Source organism: Sceloporus occidentalis, unplaced genomic scaffold (genome assembly GCF_023333645.1).
Source record: "Sceloporus occidentalis isolate IW3139 unplaced genomic scaffold, rSceOcc1.0.p SCAF_5, whole genome shotgun sequence".
Lineage (NCBI taxonomy): Eukaryota > Metazoa > Chordata > Lepidosauria > Squamata > Phrynosomatidae > Sceloporus > Sceloporus occidentalis.
This window is the reverse complement of record NW_028316985.1, coordinates 94,921,020-94,942,574: the sequence shown is the minus strand read 5'-3', so window position 1 is coordinate 94,942,574 and position 21,555 is coordinate 94,921,020.

Sequence of the window (21,555 nt, the reverse complement as noted above, 5' to 3'; positions counted from 1 at the left end):
ACCATGCCTCCAAAGTGACTCAAAGCAGCTTTATTTTGGCTGTCTGTATCAGGCCCTGGATTTGCTTCCCTGAATTGTTGTACATACCAGTATTAAGCCATCTCAATACTTCTGATGCTAAAAGGTGCATAGTTCTCCTGAATTTTCATTTTACCTCCCCATCATTGAGATTAAGCCATGATTCCCTCTTGCTATTTACCCCAGAACTATATCTTGTGCACAGGTTTCTGGAGGGGTATCCTTCTCTCTCTCTATGTGTCAGTGTGTATGTTTGTGTGTGCGCATGCCTCAGTGGAAAGGAAGAGGGAGAAGAGAACAGAGGATGATTCTATGACAAGGTGTTAGTTCAGTGGCAAACAGTGTTGCCAATTTCCGGGGAATTCCCTGGAATCCGGGGAATTTAATTCATTTCTTTCTGGGGATTTTGACTGAATAATAATAAATATTGGGGAATTCCAGGCATTTGGGATTTTGGTAAAATATTCCAGAGAATATCTTCGAGACTTGTTGGCAACACTGGTGGCAAAGCACTGACGAATGGGAGACTTTGCTGTCAGGCATAAACATTTTCAGAAACATCCTAATGTTTTGCAACAGCATTTATGAATGTTTCTTTTTAAGTTTTGCTGACTGGTAATTCTGTCTATAGAATCCACAGGCCCTTGTACAGTACATCCAACCTCATGTAGATTCTGATTTACTGGAACACTGAAATTCCAGTGTCAACTAGTATTGGGTTTCACTGGATCCTCAGCATATTTCAAGTCCTTGAACATTCAAACCATAGATAGCTGATGATAGACTAGTGTTAGACTCACTTTGCTGTGGCTCACCGAGGCATAGACTTCTGGAGATACAATATAGTCAGTATTCTCTTTATTAGTGGGTCTGTAGTTAGACTAAATCATGGATGGGCAGAAAGAAGAACAACTCCTACTGGTAAATCTCTTGGTGATTAGCACTCTATTGGCAAGCATTTATGACTGGACTGTTCTACAATAACAATAACAGAGGAGTTTATCAAACAGGAGGAATTTCTCTTAAATTCGAATGAAAAGAAAGTGGGGCCAGAACGCATTCACTTAAAGTCGCTAGTTTAGCGCTATTACGTGAATGTGCATTGCATTCGAACTGGCTCCCCATTGCCCGAAAATAGCATGCCATTGCCTGGATTTGCATGTGGCAGTCTATCACGCGATAACGTGAAACCACATGATTGCGTTCGGACTGACTTCCCATTGCCTGAATTTGCATATAGTGGGTTATCACGCAATAACGTTAAACCCCATGATTGCGTTCGGATTGCCATCGGATTATACTTCCAATTCCCCTTGTCTGATAAACTCCTAACTCTAATTAATCTTGCTGAAAGGAAGAAAGTTGGCAAGCATTAACCAAGAAATGTTTTTTGTGTGGAAGGACTCTAATCACTGCTAGTTCTGGTACTCAGACTAAATTGCTGCTGCAAAATTCTTTAATTCTAAGTGTATGTTGCTTTCTTCAGTTTCTGGATGGTGGGTCTCAAGGATCTAGTAAAAACAAATGGATTTTACAAGCTAAAATATGTCCCCTTCATGTTGATCCACAGAAAATGCAATGTGATGGTCAAATTACATGTAGATGGAAGCTTTTGATCCAAAACAAACTGCAGAAATCATCCAGTTTGAGACTGCCCTGGCTCAATGCTAGGGAATCCTAGGAACTGTAGTATATTGTGGCACCAGAGCTCTCTGATAGAGAAGACTAAATAGCTCACAAAACTACAGTACCCAGAATTCCCTAGTATTGAGCCAGAGCAGTTAAAATGATGGATTATTTCTGCAGTGTGCTTTGGACTTTAATTTGCTTTCTATTTTAATATCAACCTCCTTAAATTGAACTTCTCAAGCTAATATGCATATGGAACTAAATTATCTTTTTAGTGGTTAACACTTCTCTGAATTTTGCATTGTAGTTCAATGATCAGTCAGACAACTGTATCACATTTGCAGAAGAGTAAAAATGGAAGGGTAATTCCATTCCAGTACTTGTTTGGGAAGTGCAAATCAGGTTGATTTGTATTAAAATGAAAGTGTGTATGAAAATGCATATAAATGAAAATACATACAAATGTTCTTGCAGACTTAAAAAAAATCCAGCCTGTTCTAGAAATGATATGGAGTGAACTGATCCTTGAAAGAAAATAAACATTCTCAAAAGGAAAACTGATAGAGTTCTTCATCTCTTAGCTCAGCTTACATTAGTTACTCGGTGGTGAGAAAGAGAGCAACATCTAGGGGTATCTAGAAAAGCTTCTATTTATCCTCCTCTCTACGATTTTAAATTACTGTCCCTTAAAGTTTGGCTATTGCTGGGCTTGCTCAGCATGGTTGGAACAAGACCACACAGGCAAGCAGACAGTGAGGCGGGTTATAGACCGCCGCCGCCGTTTGCTCCGTGCGGGAGCCGCAGCAGCCACACCATGCGGCTCCCGCGTGGAGCAAAAAAGGAGCTCCAAAATGGAGCTCCTTCTTGCGGCGCCTCTGTGACGTCGTGAGGCGCCGCTGGCGCATTTGCGACGTCATAGGCGCTGCGACACGTCTGGACGCTATGCGTCCGATACGTAAACATGGCGGACCCCATGTGGAAGGGGCGCCGCCATGTTGTACGTATGGAATACGTACTAGGGTTAGGGGGGTGCGGAAGCACCGCCCCTTCCTAACCCTAATACGTATTCCAAACGTATTTTTGGTGGTCTGTAACCCGCCTTAGTGAGTTTTATTGGCCACCTTGTTCTTCTCTCTTCTCTGTTCACACTGAAAGTGAAAGACAAACACAGGCCAGGGCAGAAACTAGGCCTTATCACTCACAACATCTCCTGGATCCCAGTCTAGCCAAGATGGACCACTATGCATCTTTTGGCTTCATACAGGGTGACACTGATGCTAGGAGGGGTTGAGGCTTGTCAGCAGAATGGACCATTTCTGGGTTTGCATCATTTCTGGGTTTGTTGTATGTACAGTGGACTCTTCTTATCTGTGGGCTTACCATCCACGAATTTGAGCTTCTGCAGTTAGCAATCCCCATTGTATTTAACAGTTTTGTGTTGTGCAGCCATAGGAAACAACAGGATTTGTGTGTCCAGCATGGATTTCACCCCCCACTCCCCCAGATATGAAGGGATGGCTGTACCTTAGATTCTGGTTGCCATCCTGTTGGTGATGCAGCTACCATTATGCCAGCCAACATCATTTTGTGATCCTTACGGATGGTGTGATCCATACCACCAAAACAACACCCTGTCTAGGGAGACAACATAAGTTTGAAGGTTTGGGGACCACCTCCATAGCCATCCAATGGCTGGTAGGGAGCAAGGGCCCCTTGACACTATCTGGCTGCAGCTTTGCAACTAGGGGGAAAAAAAGAGCTGTTGCCCCTCTTGATTTCTAGTGAGTATATGAGAGTTCCCAGAGGTCAGCAGCAATTCCTGTTTGCCATTGGGATGGTGCCTGGAGCCTCCTACTCTCACTGGCTGATGACTGACCATGTTTTTTTTTTTTTGGGGGGGGGAAGAGATCTTGGGATCTTGAAAGTGGGAAGTAATTTAAGTTTCTTAAGGCTTCAGCCTTTGCTAAGGAAACAAAAATATTAAATATCAAAAATGTCAAAGCCAAGCTTTAAATTAGCAGAGTAGCAGAAATGTGCTTTTGTCTAACTATGCTTTCCTATGAACTGTGAATGATTCCAAAAAACCACAAACATGTAGTTTATAGTTTAAAACAAAAGTTTACTAATGGCTTTAATTATACATTTGTCCCTCCATATTTGCTAGGGTTAGGGGCACAAGACCCCTGTGAATATGGAAAAACTGCAAATAACAAAAACACCATGTTTTTACCTGAGAGGACACCTCTCTAAGAATCTCTAGGTCCTACAGTGCAACTCTGTAGTCAACATCTGACAGACGATGGCCATAGAGCTGCACTGGATGAGCTACGAATGCCTAGTAGAGTATTCTCTCTAGAAATCTCTAGGTCTTTCAGTGAGACTTTTAGTTAAAGTTGACCATAGAGTTGCACTGGAGGACATAGAGAAAACATACTAATCAAATCCGTGAATAATCAAAGCCGCAAATATCAAAGCCGCAAATATGGAGGGATGAGTGTATTTACATAGAAGCTGTATACTAATTTAGCTAGTGAATAGTTCAGGTAAAATAAATATTTATCTCACTGGCTTTCCAAAGAAAGTTGAGAGAACAGGAAGACAGAGGACCAATGGTTCAGGAAATACAAGGAAATGATAGGGCCGCTGTGCAGAGAAGATAGCGAAATGCTAACAGGGAACAGAGAAAAGGCAGAATACCTTATTTCCCTCAGTCTTTTCCAAAAGGAGAACAATGCTGAACTTGAGGAAAAGGGAGCAGATAATGCAGCAGAGGAAATGAAGCACAGAATAGGTAAAAAGGTAGTACAGGAATATCTGGTCAATCTAAATTAATTCATGTCCCTGGGATCAGATGAACTACATTCTAGGGTATTAAAAGAACTGATGAATGTAACCTCAGAGCCACTGTCAATAATCTTTGAGACTTCCTGGAGATCAGGAGGAATCCCAGCAGACTGGAGGAGAACAAATGTTGTACCCATCTTCAAAAAAGGGGAAAAGGGGGACCCAAATAATTACTGCCCAGTCTTCCTGACATCAATACCAGGAAAGATTCTGGAGCAGAACATTATACCAACAGTCTATAAACAGTGGCATCATCAAGCTTGGTGAGACCTGGTGTGGGGGGAGGCTGCCAAAGGGGAGATGCCAGTAGAGGCCTGCCCTTCCCACTCACTGCTCACTCCTTGTGGCTTCGCCACTGGCCTGGCACCCTCCCTGGCAGCAAAAGCTACTCGACTCTCCACCACAGTAGGAAGAGGACCCCACCAGGTGTCACCCTTCCTGTGGTGTTACCTGGTGCAGTCACTGTCTGTAAGCATGTAGAAAGGAATGATGTGATTACTAAAAGTCAGCATTGGTTTCTCAAAAACAAATCATGCCCAACTAATCTTGTCTCTTTTTTTATGGAGTCGTAAGCTTGGTAGATAATGGGAATGCTGTGGATGTGGCATATCTTGATTTTAGTAAGCCTTTGACAAGGTCACCATGACATCCTTGCAAAAAAGCTAATTAAATGTGGGCTACACAGTGTGCATGTTAGGTGTATTTGTAACTGGTTGACCAGCCAAACAGAAAGGGTACTCAGGAATGGCTCCTTTTTATCTTGGAGCGAAGTGGTCACTGGGGTGCCCCAGGATGCTGTCCCCTGTGCTGTTCAACATCTTTATCAATGACTTGGATGAAGGAATAGAGGGCATGCTTATCAAATTTGAAGATGACACTAAATTAGGACGGGTTGCTAATACCCTAGAGGATAGGATCAGAATTCAAAATGACTATAACAGATTAGAAAACTGGGCCATAACTAAAATGAGAAATCTTCACTTGGGCAGTAAAAATGAAATGTATGGTTATAGGATGGCTGACAGCAGTACTTGCAAAAGGGATCTAGGAGTCTTAGTGGACTTCAGGCTGAATCCAAGTCAGCAAAGTGATGCAGCAGCTAAGAAAGCTAATGAAATTCTAGGTTGCATCAATAGGAGTGTAGTGTCTAGATTGAGGGAAGTAATAGAACCACTCTATTCCACTTTGTTCAGGCCTCACATAGAATACTGTGTCCAATTCTGGGCACCATAATTCAAAAAGGATGTTAACAAGCTGGAGTGTGTCCAGAGGAGAGCAACCAAAATGATGAAAGGTATGGAAACTATACCTTATGAGGAGTGGCTTGGGGTGCTGGGTATGTTTAGCCTAGAGAAACGAAGTTTCAACAGTGGATCCTTGGTGAATGGTGGAGCCTCCTTCTTTGAAGGCTTTTAAACATAGGCTGGATGGCCATCTATTGGGAGTACTTTGATTGTGTCTTCTTGCATGGCAAGGGGTTGGACTGGATGACCCTTGTGATCTGTTTCAACTCTCTGGTTCTACTAACCATGGCTGACCCAGCTCATCTTCCAAGTCCAGATGGGATCTGGTGCCATTAGGATATTTAGGTCTTGGCACTTATTTTTTACCTCAACTTAGAGCTAAATAGCATATTAGCGTAACTACTAAGTTTGCTAAATTTGTGGATTAATGTGAGTTTGCCATTGTTTCTGCAGTATCTCTGCAGATATTGCATCAGGAATAACAAAGAGCAGGTTGTAATGTTGTACAGCTCTTGGGATCTATTGTCAAGACTTAACGACTCTGCATTTATGGCTCAAGGACGGGCATGCATGGAATACTTATCTGTATTATTACAAGCATCTCAAGCTATACAGTGCACAAATACAGTTCAGTGCTGGTTGCAGCAACCAGTTAGAAACTGCTGCCTTTTATTTTTAGACTGTCATTACAAAGGCAGTGACACAGAGTGCAAGGAACTAATAGATGCTCTAATAGAACCATATAGTTATTCAGGAGATGTACTGCCCAGACTCCAGAGTCTACAGAGCAAGGAGTGTTTTGTTTTGTTTTTTGCAGGGCACAGCTGTGGGCAGTGAAAATTAAGGCCAACGTAAATCAGTCAGTAGCAGGTAGGGTCAGACTGGAACTGAAGGGTCTTTGGTGCTTGGCCATGCAGGCTGGGCACCACCTTCTACATGGAAGAAAAAGGGAAAGTTGAAAGGTAAAATTCCCCTCGTGGGCAAGAGTAAGGCATTTGATTTTGGGTTGCTCTGCCATGAGTTTATGCATAAGATCTGCCATAATCTTATCCATACACCACAAGCTTATATCATACAGTGAGAGGCAGGAATGTGCTAGGCTGTTTTTGGGAGAGTTTGTTTATTTTCCAACCCACCTCATGCATGGTATCATTTTCCTAGTGTCTACCCATGGGAAAGATCATTTAGCATTTGTTAGCAGAGGAGTCAGAAGACATAACCTACATTTTTTTTACCCTTGACTTTTTCCCCATCAAATGTGGGAAAGCCCGTGTCTTATAAGCAACTTACATGTTAAATGTGTTACCATATATAATGTCATAAAAGAGCTATTTCAAGAATAGAAGGCAGAGAAGAAAAAGGGATGAGGAGGCAGTTTTCAGACCAGCTTGAACCAAACTATCTCACCCCACCAACAGTGTTTTTTCTGTTTGCACAGTTACTTTCCTCATAGGCATTTGTAAATCCATATCTGGAGCAGAAAATGTGCCATGAACAAGGAATAAACCTTTTCTTACATTTATTTAAATAACTTCTACAAATTTAGTTTTCATGGCAAGGGAAAACTAAAATAAATCCTCGAAGCCCATGGTCTGCTCACTGCTGTGGTAATGAAATTCTGGATTACAACTGCTCACTTGTAGATCCAGGGCTTTATGGATCACAGCTTCGCTTTTCTAAGGTGTTTATCACATGGAGGACAAATTGGTAAAATCCCATGCAGAAACAGAATTTTAAAATCCAGGTGTTGTTTGTCAAATGCATTGGCGTGAAAGAGAAATAACGTAAAAATAATCCAAATGAAAAGCTCCTTTGTACTTTCTGAATTTAGCGAAAGTAAAAAGGAGCTGGTTTTGACAACTTTGCATTTGGGTTATTTTTGTATTATTTCTCTTTCACCCAAACATTGCCTGAAAAACATCCTGCAAATGCGGGGTTTTTTTTAAACTTTCTGTTTGGGATAACCCTGAAAGTCATTTGAAAAACAACCCGCAAATGTGGGTTGTTTTCAAGTTTAAATTTAGGTTCTGCACAGGATTCATCCTGTGTGATAAACCCCTAAGTTGCCCTATACAAGCCACTGAGCTTCACAAATAAACAAAATAAAATATAATAATGTGTCTTCTTTTCTTGTTTTGGCTTATAATGAAGAGTACATATACTTCAGCTGCTGTCCTTTATCCACCAACAAATGGAGAATGGTGGGACCACATCACTGGATGGAGAGGTTGTTTCAAATACTGGATGTCTTCCAATTTTGGTGTGTGTTTCCCTTCTATGGCCCCGAATAGACTCTGTCAGCCATGAGCCCAAAAGATACAGATCACGTACCCAGGGTGCTCAAATAAACATATCAAACAAATAGTTTGGGAACTGCCAGGAAATAATTCACACTTCCAAGACAGGAAGGCTAGGTGATTTATAGCCAGGATGTTTTGCACTCCAAACCAGAGAGTGCCCATTTACAGCCCAAACTCCCACTTCCAGACTTTTATATTGAGTGATCTTTTTCCCATGCAGATTGGGCCCTTCGATGTATGACAAAGAGGTTTATCACACGGAGGTTTTTAGAGCTTTTGCAGCTCAGTTCCGACATGAGTGCAACTATGCGAATTCACGTCATAATGTGAATGTGTTTCCCCCTTTCTATGGGAGCTCCTTCCGTGGGGCTTCCACAGTGATTCCAAAGTGACTCCTCATTTTGATGAATTCCACAAAAAAAGGAATTCACAGAATTCGCATTCAAGCTCACTTTGATTTCACTTTGAATTGGTCTGGTGTGGAAAACCACTCCAATGTCACCCCCCTTGGGCCCCTGTGTCCTGCTCCGTCATTCCCCTACTCCTCCTTCACCCCATCTACCCCCCTCTGCCACCCATCCCATCATCTCCTGCGTCCTCCTAGACCCCAATCTGCTCCCCTCCTTCACCCTACCGCCTGTCCCATCATCCCCTGCATCCTCCTAGACCCTGATCTCCCCTCCTTCAGCCTGCCACTGATTCCATCATCCCCTGCCTTCTCCTAGACCCCGATGAAAGATGACAACTAAGTGTTTTGTGTTGTAAATAATTGTATTTGATTTTAATAATAAAATTTAAAAAAATAAAAAAAAAAAAAAAAAAAAAGAAAGATGACAACTAAGGAGGGGGCAGAGAAGGAGGGCAGCATTCAGAGCCCCACTGAGCATGCCCAAGGGTGCCGATTCGAATCGTTGAACCCTCTGGTGTAGTAATCCAATGTGCACTCACTTCCCTTTGCTTGAATCCACATCACGTGACTTGCTTGGAATGGAACTGACTTTGCTTCCCCCTCAATTTGGAAGGACAACAGAAAGGCAACCAGGTTTTAACCTGAATTCGCATTGCTAGACAGGAGTGACTCTGGATCTGGTGTGAAAAAACATGATGTTTCGCATTGCTAGGACAGGAGTGACTGCGGATCTGAGCTGCAAACCCCCCCACATGTGATAATGGTCAAACACTCTTTGCCGCAGGCTAGATTTTGCCTTATAAATGATCCCCAAATTCCTGTTCATTGCGCTAGTATGGAGTGCAGGGGGACCCCATGTCTCTCTGACTGTACTAGTTCCCACTCCCATGCGCTTCCTGCAGTTAGAGGAGCCCCGGTGGCGCAGTGGTTAAATGCCTGTACTGCAGCCACTCACTCACGAACCGTAAGGTTGCGAGTTCAATACCAGCAAAAGGGCTCAAGTTTGACTCAGGCTTTCATCCTTCTGGGGTCGCTAAAATGAGTACCCAGATGGTTGGGGGCAATTAGCTTACACTTTGTAAACCGCTTAGGGAGTGCTTAAGTGCACTGATAAGCAGTATAGAAATGTACTTGCTATTGCTGTTGCTATTGAGTCCCAGTTCTAGCCATGAGACTGCATCTTCAAAGGAGCAACCACATTTTTGGTAATTATTCCATCAGTGAAGTCTTTCCCATTATTCCATAGCTCTTGTGTGCATGTGTGAATGTATGCTTGTCCTAGTTTATGCTTGCACTGCTGAGTGATTTTACCCTTTAATAAAATACATTCAATGTGAGAATTTTGCCTCTGTCTACTCTCTATCCCTGCACCCTCTGTAAAAGTTGGGAAGTATTTCGGACTATAGTAACCCAGCCCAAATAATTGAGCTAATTAAAATTCCCCTTGTCCTTGGTTACATAGAAGGGTAGGGGCAGTATTTGAATTTGTACAGGGCACTTTTCTTGGACTATAACTGTCACCTTGGTCTTTTTTTGTAGTATGGAAAAAGGATTTTTCCAGGCTGTGTTTAACATGCCTCAGCAGGAATATTGTGCAATGACAGCATCCACACTTGCCTTGCTGCTAGTACCCTACACGAACTGAGCCCTGTATGTACAATCGCCCCTCCTAACTCATGGGGGGGTCCGTTCTGGACCCTCTGTGAGTTAGGAGACTTGCAGATAATCACACCCCATTGAAATGAATGGGGCACCCAAGCATAGGGCATACACCACAGGAGTGCGCCCCATTCACTTCAATGGCAGGTTGCCCCTCCTCTGCAGATCATCAAGTCTTCAGATTTCAAGTCCACGGACCTGGAGGGGCAACTGTATATAAAATCTGCTCACAGGCTGATATGTAGATATAGGTTGGATGGAAACAAATACTACCCTTGTCTACTTTATGCATAGAATAGGAAAGAAGCACAAAGACTGAGCAGAAGAGGCTTTCTGTGCTTCCTGCAGACCTCAGAGGCAGTGTTAATGTGTTCTTGTGAGACTCTCATTCATTCCAGGAGGCTTGCTAGTGAATTGTGCCAAGGCTATTAGTTATCTTTGGAATAGTCATTTGAGCACTTTAACATGGCTTGAAAACTTTACAACCAAGGAGAAAACTCACTTTCAAGGAGAGCAGTAAAACCCTGAGGGAGAACTCTTTTGGATTCATCTCTGTGTGGATGGATTCCAAATTATGTTCCTTCTCCCTGTTCCTAGTGAACTTTATTTTCTGGCCTTCTTCCAACCTTTTACAAGTTTTATATATAATATCTGCCTCTACATACTGATTCCTCAACTCATCTTATTCATTGATATACCATTTTTCAGGAAAAGACACTGCACATTCCTTTATAGCTCTGTCTTGCAGTTCTATAAAATATATCAGCTCTCTACTAGAAGAGCTGTTAAGCCCAAAATATGGTTGTTCTCATGGTTAGATGGAACACTATTTCCCCTTCTTTTGTCACCTTTCAGTGTATAAAAGTACTCAAGCCAGCAGGAGCATCTAAATTCTTATGGCTTGGTTCAGAGATAGGTCTCTCCAAAAATGTAATATTTTTCTTGTGTGGGCAAATAGAAAAACTAACTTTGTATGGGCTGGGTGAGGAAATCTGGCACTAGTGTGCCTGTGTGCTGGTGAGCACTGGGACACAAATAAGAAAACTGCAGAAAGCTAAACCCATGCAGCGATCCTGAAATGAAACTGGAAAAATGACAAGTCATTAGTGTTACTTGGATAATCTGGAATGTTCCAAACTGGAGAAAATCCCCAAAGCATTCCCAATGAGAGGCGTTCTGTTTACAGGAATAGTTCTGATGGAGCACCAAGTGCCCCTGAAAAACTGACTAGATGTGTTATAGCATTATTCAGCGAGGATGTAGCTTACTTAGACTGTCCTGGATATTTGCAGCAAACCCCACTTAGAAGCAAATTCCATCTCAGGACCATGAGATGGGAAGCAATGTTGGGAAGGGGAGAGTTAGTGTGGAATCCTATGAAGAGCTCCCCCAGGCTTTGTAGGCAGAAGCAGAGAGCAGGTTTGCAGTCTTGGATCACAAACTTTTGGGGGAGTTCATCTGGTGTCGTTCAATCCAGACACTCATTGACTTTTTCATTGAATGGCATAGCATTCTCTATATTACATTATGTATTACTTTTCGCTTTGTTTGAAAGATAGCTTGAAAGTTATCTGATTGAAAGCTAGCTTGAATCATGGTGTATGGGCATGGGTGGTGGCATTTTTAACATAGTGGTGTCACTAACTAGGCGGGTGTCACCTGGTGCGGAGGGTGTCACCTGGAAAAGCCACACATTCACCGCTCCTGCTTTGCTGGACTTCCTCCCCAGGAAGGCAGTCTGACAATGGAGCAGCCAGGAAGGATGCACATTTGGCCCTCTTGCACTGAAGGGTAAGGAGGGCCCAACTGGGCATCACCCCTTCTTTGCGGCATCATCTGATACAATCTGCGCCCCCTGCATCCCACAGTTATGCCACTGGTTTAACATGTGCTAGGGGGGCAGATTCTCCACTGCTGGCACATGTAGTCTCTGTTTGTGGTCTTTGTCATTTCAGCAAAGTATGTGGTGACCTATAAAAACCTTATTTCGATTCTGGCTAAATTAGTAAAAGCCTAAAATCCAACCCCCACTGTAGTGCTATAGGTTCCTAAAAGTACAGGTTCCCTTGTGAGCAAAAGACTGAAGTGTGTATGTGTGTGTATCTTCCTTCTCTTGCATGAACTTAGTATTAACTATTTTATGACTTACGTAATGGGATATAAGCTATATTATTACATTACTTTTTCCAGTTCTGAAATATCAGTGATTAAAAAAAATGAAAGGTAACAATTCAAAAGATAGGCATATTACTTTATTTTAATGGTTTTCCATTGTTACCAATAGGAGAACTTAACTAAAGCAGAATATAGTTATCACAGTGGGTGTGTCCTTGATTTTGTACATGCTAAATTATTCTTGACTGCTTCAGAAAACTGATAATGCCTTGATATAAAAGAGCAAAGTGAACAACAGGACCAAATAACAGATGGCTCAGAATATGTTCTAGTTTTTCCTCATAGAAATATATTTCTTTTTCCAGAGGCAGAATTTGTTGCTGAAGAACTAAGCACTTGGATACCAATATTATGCAGTTTTGTATACCATATAAATATGTTTAAAATAGAAATGCGCATAATACGCAAAATAAGCAAATGAATAGCTGCATTGTTTTCTTTCACTACATGGTGCATTTAGCCTTTACACCATTTTTACAGTAAGTCCTGATCTAAGAAGAGCCAGTTTGATGTATTGGTTTGGCTGTTAGACCAGGACTTCTGCAGACCAGGATTTGAATCCTCACTAAGCCATGAAAACCCACTGGGTGACCTTGAGCAAGCCATAATCTCTTAGCCTTAGAGGAAAACAATGACAAAGTTTCTCTAAGTAAATCTTGACAAGAAAGCTGTATGATAAGGTCAGTGTAGGTTGGAATCCACTTGAATAGCAGATTGCTCTGAGAGAGTTTGGAGCAGGGAGACAAAAGTTCAAATCCTTGCCCAGTCACAAAGTTTGTACTGGATTTTCTTGGGCTTTCAGCCCAATGTACCTTACCACATCTTTGTGAGGATATTGGGGAGAGGCATGACACACACATTATTGGTGTGGTACAGATAAATTATGAAGCTGATGAGGATGGTGATGATGGCCAAAACAACATTCTGTAACTCATTAGAGCTTCTAGTGGCATACTTCATTGCAATTTTTGCCTTCAGTCCTTCCTCCCCCATGACAGTACTACAAAGAATCCCTGTAGTACATTCGTACTTTCTCATCTGGTGTGCCGGAACCAAAAACTGGAGTTTTAGCATCCCAGGCTACAGACTCTTGGCTACATCTATTAAGATATATTGATTTGACATTTAATATTTGCTGTACCTATGCACTTTCTGGCAGAGTTACTCTTTCAAACTAAAACTTCAGAATTTCCCAGCCAGCGGGGGACATTTTAATCCTATAAAATACACTAGAAGTCCCATGGGGGTAAAAAAAACTGCACCAGAAGTCATTCAAAACAATTTTTAAAAATATGGATAAAGTTTAATATTTGTGATTCATTTTGCCATGCCTATTTCTGAAGCTTTTTAGAGCTTTACATTGTAACCAATGCATTATTTATGAATAAGCAGTTGTTTGGATATGATACATTAGTGATGTATCAAAACTTCATATATTTTTCAGAAGAAAACTTTTAAAGGTAGCATACTTTCTCCTGCAACCACTCTGGCAGCAAAGCAAGAATGAAGAGTGACTCTCCTTAGGTGATGCAAATTTCTTGTGCAAATACTCACTTGTTGAGGTGACCCAGATCCTCTTCTAGCTGCTTCATGTGGCTATGAAACCAAAGGGGGGGGCAGCACCTTCTGAGAGCCCCTATGAAGCAGAGAACACTCTCTGAGCCACACCTTCCAGAACTCTCCTATAAATAAGGAATAGTGCCTTTGACTTCCAACTATGGATGGGAAACTCTATCACCATCATTGTCTCAAGTTTAAACTTTAATTTCCTTCTGTCTGGAATACAATGAGATTTTCAGAATTTAGTAAATTATTCAACAACAAATGTTCACCTATAGAATCCAAAAGATACATTCAAGTAATGTTCCTGGCAGAAGGAAGAACCATGCTGCACTTGTCTGCAATAAAAGGGTTACAGATAAGAAAAGACCAATGCAGATTAAGCACCAAATACGGCGGAAATACAAGGAGAGTCAAAACCAGACTTTGATGTGTGAACCATTCAAAGTTCTTGGCTTGATGGTGCAAGGGCCACCAAGAAGCCCTGGTGGCGAAGTGGTTACATGCTGGTACTGCAGCCACAAGATTGTGAGTTCGGTCCTAGGGCTCCAAGGTCCACTCAGCCTTCCATCCTTTCATAGGTTGGTAAAATGCTGGGGGCAATCGGCTTACAGATTGTAAACCACTTAAGGTGTGCTGAGTTCACTATTAAGTGGTATAGAAATATAAATGCTATTGCTATTGCTATAGGCAAATATGCCATCTTTGGTTTCTCCTAAACTGTAATTGCTTAAAATCACAAGTTGTTTCCACCCAGTTATGAAGACGTTAAAGAACTTTAGTCACATTCTTATCCAAACTGAACTGGAACTGAAAGAAATTCTTACTTCCCTCTCTTGTTTTATCAGGTGGTTCAGAAGGATGCCATGGCCAAATGTCCTTCTGCTGGTGCTGTCTCCTCCTCCTCCTCCTCTTCCACATACTTATATCCTACATTTTCTCCAAGATTAGGAGTCAAGGTTACATACAAATTTAAAACAAAGACAATTAATTTTAAAAATTACAAAAAGTAAATAATTTGTTTATATCCCATCTTTCTATTCATGTGGCACCCAAGGCCGCTAAGGAGATATTCTGGGAAAATAGTTTCTTCTCTATCCCCAGATCCATGTTCGAACTTTTTTTTTCTATTCTGACATAAAATGTGACCTTTATTGTGGATCTCCCCTTACAGTCTTTGCATTCCTTCTCTGGTACAGAAATCACCAAGATATTTTGACATCCCAAGACATTCTAATCAATATTTTAGCTAATGTCACTTGCCTTTTCAGCTGTGATAAAAGATAGTGCTGAGCTGACATTAGACTTTTCTAGTTCCCTGGTGACTAGTTAATCTTGATGGCCTCTTAGATCGTGACAAAAACCAGGCTGCGAGCTAATATTGCTTTGAGACAGCCAGTGAGTTTTTTCTGACAATCATCTATTTGCCTAAATAGGTAATGGAGAATGGCTCAAATTTCATAGAAAATAATGCTTTGATAATGAACTATTTTAATATATATGTATATTTAAACACAAATCATTTAAAACAATGCAGCAAAGGGAAATCTATCTTAAAGGTCCCACTAGTGTGTCTAATGCAGAGTTGGGTAAGGTGTGGGCTGTGCATGACATTCAGCTCTCTAGTTCTAGAGCCCATTCACACTACACAATTATGATGCCACTTTAACTGCCATGGTTTTGTCCTATGGAACCCTGGAGCTTGTAGTTTGGTGAGACACTAGAGCTCTCTGGATAAGAATTCTACATTTTTGTTGTTGCATTTCTTCGAGCCATTTCCAACTAATGGTGACCCTAAAGTGAGTCTATTATGGGATTTTCCTGGCAAGATTTGTTCAGAGAGGGTTTGCTTTTCTCTGAGGCTGAGAGAGTGTGATTTGGCCAAAGACATCTAAGGAGCAAGGATTCATACCCTGCACAAACTATTACACCACAATGGCTTAGAATTCTAATTACTCTCCCCTAAAGCAAGATCCCATTGGAGATCTGAAAGCAGAAAAGCCATTTTTTCAGAAATGCTTTCCTGCAGCCTAAAACAGATGTAGGTGGGCAAAATTACATGTAACTGGCAAATTGCACAACCCAGAGGCATTGCGGAGGACATGATTTGCTTTTTAGAGGACTACAACTTAGGGTGGGGTGGAGGGAGAGGGATATGTGAGGGGAAAATGTCTATTGGACCCTCAAAAATTATCTATCTTCATTTAGTGAACAGAATGCTCTACAAGCATCTCTTTTCTTTGTCTCATTTCTCTGTTTCCTTCTCCAAATTCCTCATTTAAAAGCCTTTGTCCCCATATGCATTTTGTCACACACTCTTTTTCATCCTTGCCACTGTACCTTTCCCCAAATCTCCATTGCATTTTTACAAGACCTGAAGTCCATTTGCTTCCTACCACCTCAAAATTCTCCTTAGCAAGCTTGGTGAGAAATTCAAAGATATAGCCATGTCAGTCTGTAAAATCGGTATGTAATGAGATCTTGTATCACCTTTGAGAATAACTGAAAGAAAGAAATTGACAGCATGAGCTTTCAGGGACTTCAGTCTACTTCCTCAATTGCATCCAAATGCATCTGAAGAAGTAGACTGGTCAACATCTTTCTTTCAGTTAGTCTCAAAGGTGCTACAAGATCTCTTTACATCTGTGGGAAGTATTCTCCAGGTATCTTCTGAATGCTTGTATACAATCTGAAAATTCTCCTGAATTCCCTTATACTGAGCTACCACTTTTGATATTGAATGACCTTCAGTTGCTTGTTTTACAGTCAGCCCTTCTTATACACGGATTTTTTATACACGGATTTAAGCATACACGGTTTGAAAATGTTCCAAAAAAGTCTAAATTTACCTTGATTATTCATTTTTTATAAGGGACACCATTTTGCTATGTCATTATATTTAATGGGACTTGAGCATCCATGGATTTTGTTATACACGGGGGATCTTGGAACCAAACCCCAGCGTATAACAAGGGTCCATTGTATAGCAATTTTATAGCTTCTCATAGCTGGCTGACACTTCATGACCCTAGTTTGAAGTAGCAACCTAGACTCTGACATAGGGACAAACGTAGTAGTTGGAATGTTACTTTTGGGAACCAAAATTCTCTCTCTCTTTCTCTCTCTCTCTCTCTCTCTCTCACACACACACACACACACACTTACAGTACAGCAAGGACTTCTGTTGTCTAGCAGATTCTGGGAACTGTTATTAAAAAAAATAATGCATTTCAAGCTGTGGCCAAATGACTGAATACATATGAAACACATAGGTCTCTTTCACACAGAGGAGGCAAGCATGATTAGAACGTAATTACATCGTGATAATAGCGCAATCAGGGGGAAGATTATCACATCCCGTGCGCTTCTCCCATTCATTTCCCATGCATAAACTGTAATGGATGCTTCATTGGGTAATAACGATTACCCAAAGATGTGTCCATTACAGTTTACGCATGGGACATAAATGAGAGAAGCATGGGGGGGGGGGGGGTGATAATCTTCCCCAAGATTGCGCTATTACCACGATTTAATCTGGTTTTAATGATGCTTGCCTCCCATGTGAAAAATTCCATAGTTTCCCTTTGGGTGTCTTACATTTTCCTTAGATTCCAAGCACTTTGGATGCAGATACTGATTCAAAGCTGCTACTAGCAACCAAAGCAAGCAGACGGGCTCCTTTTTTGTTATTGCCTTGCAGATGGTTTCAGGGAATTGCAGTGTTGGTAAAGTTCCTACCCCCAAAGTAACACAATACAGATGACATTCTGCCTGTAATATTTTACTTCCAAGCTTTGTTTTGGCATTAATCTTGAATCCCCTGTAATCACAGAAGACCCAAGTAGCCTCATTGCTACATCATAGTCTGTTATTTTAGCACAGTCTGGATGTGGATAAACTAGTATCGGTTGTCCATGCTCTGATACCCTCCCATTTTGATACATTAATTCATATTGTATTTGAGACTGTATTTGAAGACTACCACAAATTCAGGCCTATAAAAGGAAGGGACTTCTCATCTCATAAAGATGTGTATGGCTATTTAAAGCCAAAATATGAGGAACACAGTGGATTTCTGTGGGCATACTTTGTATCATCAGTGGAGGCCTGGAGGGGAATTTGGGACACAATGTTGTAAATGTGGATTTTAATGTGTTGTGAGCCGCTTTGATTGTCTCGTCACAGAAAAGCGAGATACAAATAAAAGGGTTTTTTATTATTTATTTAGGCCTGTCTTGAGCATCCCCCTTCTGGCCAAAATCTGGAGAATGGCCATGAGAAATATTACTTTTGGAATTTGGCTCCTTGCCCCCCTTCCAGAGACTGTTGTGTTGTGCTCACTTTCAGACTGTGCTATGTTCCCTGGTCTTCTGAGCACCACACTAACATTGTCTGAGACCCTATAAGCACACTGGCAGAGTTCAATCTCTGCCAGAGTACTTATACCTTTGTCAGGTGGGAGAGGACAGCTGTTGTTTTGTACCCACTTTCTCCCTGATCCCACAACAGCAGCCAGAGGTTTCCGGTCACAGTTCAATCCCACAGCTATTGCTTGGCTACAGTGATACACCTGGGAGAATTCTGGTTGCCCTTGTATACTCAGGGAAGATGGAGGAAACTCGACTCAGGCTCAAGGCTACTGCTTCTCCTGTGAGTATGTGAGGCAGAATGCACATCCATGCAGCAACCAGGGGATGGAGCTATGAGCAGAACATCCCTCCACCTGCCATTATGCCTTGCAGCTGGAGCAAGGAACACTGCAAAAGCAGTGGCCCAGTGTGGCTCTTTTGGAGCACCAGAGAGCCTGAAATGGTGTGGTTTTGCTCTCTGGATACTCAAACAAAAACAAAAACAAAACAGCTTCATTTATATACCACTTCATACTGAACTAACAGTGTCTAAGCAGTTTACAACTGTAAGCTAATTGCCTCCAACAATCTGGCTACTCATTTTAGCAACCTCGGAAGGATGCAAGCCTGAGTTGAGCTTGAGCCCTTTTGCTGGTGTTGAACTCGCACCCTTATGGTTTTGAGTGAGTGGCTGCAGTACAGGCATTTAACCACTGTGCCACCAGGGCTCCTCACAACAATACACATATTTATTCCTTAAATTTACATCCCAAACCGAGTGCCACCACCATATCTTCCCTTCCTTTAAATGATCAGGCTAACAGTAGGTGTTTAATAAATGACAGAGATGGTTTTCAGAGTCAACAAAAGAAATGCTTGCAGAAAGCATCTCCCATATCTAACTGAACTTAGCAGTGGCCCCAGAAAGAGAGTGCATATGAATATGTGAAGTGAAACAATAGTATGCTGGTAGAGATAAATGGCAGCCACTAGGAATGGCTTTGGGCAGTCAAGTGTGGTTAAAGTGAAAGCAAAATAATTAAATGCCCCCAACTGGAAAATAAATATGAAACAGTCACTGAATTTGTACACCTTTGTGATTCAATGAGTGAGGTTTAATTATCTCATTATTATGCTTATGCTACTTACAGAAATAAGGGTCAGCTTTGGGGAGATAATGAGACAGAAGAGCAGGATATCCCAAATACTGCTCAGAAGCAGCAGACCAGAAGCAATAGGGCATCACCAATAGAAAGGAATAATTGGTTGTTGTTGTTGTTGTTCTTAACTGCCATCATGTCAGCCCTGACTCTTGGTGACTCTGTGGATGTCATTCACTGCTCTGCTTATGTCCTAGTCGACATAGAGTGACAATTGGATCTAGCTAGCATCCCAACTTTTATTGCTAGTGATTCCAAGAGAAATTTGGCATAACCTATGGTATACTTAGGAAAAATGGAAGTACCTAAACACTAGAGAGCCTTTACTTTGGCATGATGTCATGGCTTTGGTCCTTGATGATCAATATAAGAACTTAGACCCTCTTCTCAGACAGACTGTGCCCCTGTGACTCTGGCCAAATAGACACAACAGAGCATGTATTACTCCAGTGCTCATACTACAGGGACATCCACCTCAGCTTTATTTCACCCCTATTGCATAAATACCAAGGACATACCAGTGAATTTTACACTTCTCTGCTGCTTTCAGACATCAATGCTGATAGAACATATAATGTTGCCAGATACTGTGCAGCAGAGGTAAAAATTTGTCAGGCAATGACCTTCTCAGTAGACTAGTACCAATCATGTATTGTTATACTGGAATCTGAAATAATGCTTTAAATACTGTTTTTAACTGTGTTTTTACCTTCTTTTATTCTGTATCTCTTTTTATCTGTGCTGATCTATGATCGCAATAAAAATTCTATTCTGTTCTATTCTATTCTGTTCTGCTTATGTTCTGTAGATTCAGGAACATGACTTTTCTGATTGAAACTATCCATCTGGTGTGCAGTCTTCCTCTTTTTCTACTTCCTTCTACTTTTCCTAGCATTATTGTCTTTTCTAATGAGTCTAATGAATCTAAGGAGCCTTCTCATGAAGTGGCCAAAGTATGACAGCCTCAGTTGACCATCTTGGCTTCCAGAGAGAGTTCAGGCTTGATCTTTTCAAGGACCCATTTGTGTATCTTTTTGGCTGTGCATGGTATCCTCAGCACTCTTTTCTAGCACCACATCTCAAATGAGTTAATTTTCTTCTTTTCAGCTTTCTTCACTATCCAGTTCAAACATCCATTCATGATGATGGGGAATACAATGGCTTGCATGAGTCTCATTTTAGTGCTCAGTTGTATATCTTTTCTCTTTAGGATCTTGCTAGTTCTTTCTTTGCTGCCCTTCCCAGTCATGGTCTGCTGATTTCTTGACTGCAGTCTCCTCTCTGATCAATGTTTGATCCAAGGTATGGGAAATCTTTAACTATTTCAATTTCCTCATTGTCTAGATTGAATGTTGTGGATCTTCCATGATAATTATTTCTGTTTTCATATAATCCACCCTGCACACTTATTGCAGCCACATAAGACCAGGCTGGCTACAGTTTCCCAGAGGATGTTTTCTTCTGCCACTCCAAAGTGTGGAATGACCTGCCGGAGGAGATCTGTCATATTACCACCCTGGACGCCTTTAAGAAGGCTGTCAAGACGGATCTCTTCTAGTGGGCCTTCCTGGACTGACTTCCCATAAAGGATAACCCCATCTACCCCTAGATGCTCTATTCTCATTCTGCATGTTTTTAAATTGCTTTTGGGATTTATTATTTTAAACAGTAATTGATTTTTAATTTATGCATGGTGGAGAGTTTGGAGGATTGTGTTATATTGCTGATTTTGTATTTGTATTTGTATTTTTTACTGTAATCCCGCCTTGATCCATAGGGAGAGGCAGGATATATTATTATTATTATTATTATTATTATTATTATTATTATTATTATTCAGCAGTAATCCTGCCTTTACACTTTATTCTTTGACCTTCCATAATAACTGCTCCCAGTCTATGATGTTATCTACTAGTAACACGGTATCATCTGCATATGTTAGATTGCTGATGTTCCTTCTTCCTGTCTTCACTCCTCCTTCTAAGCCTAAGCTTGTTGGCTCAGTTGTTAATCAGAGTGAAGAGTGCAGTCAAAAAATCAGAAGAAGAAGGCAGCTATGAAGGAATTATATAATTGAATAGTGAAGTTAGGGTTGTCCATACCATGGTACTTCCAATTTCTATGTACGGTTGTGAAAGATGGACAGTGAAGAAAGTGGTTAGGAAGAACATCAGCCCATTTAAGATATGGTGATGGAGGACAGTTCTG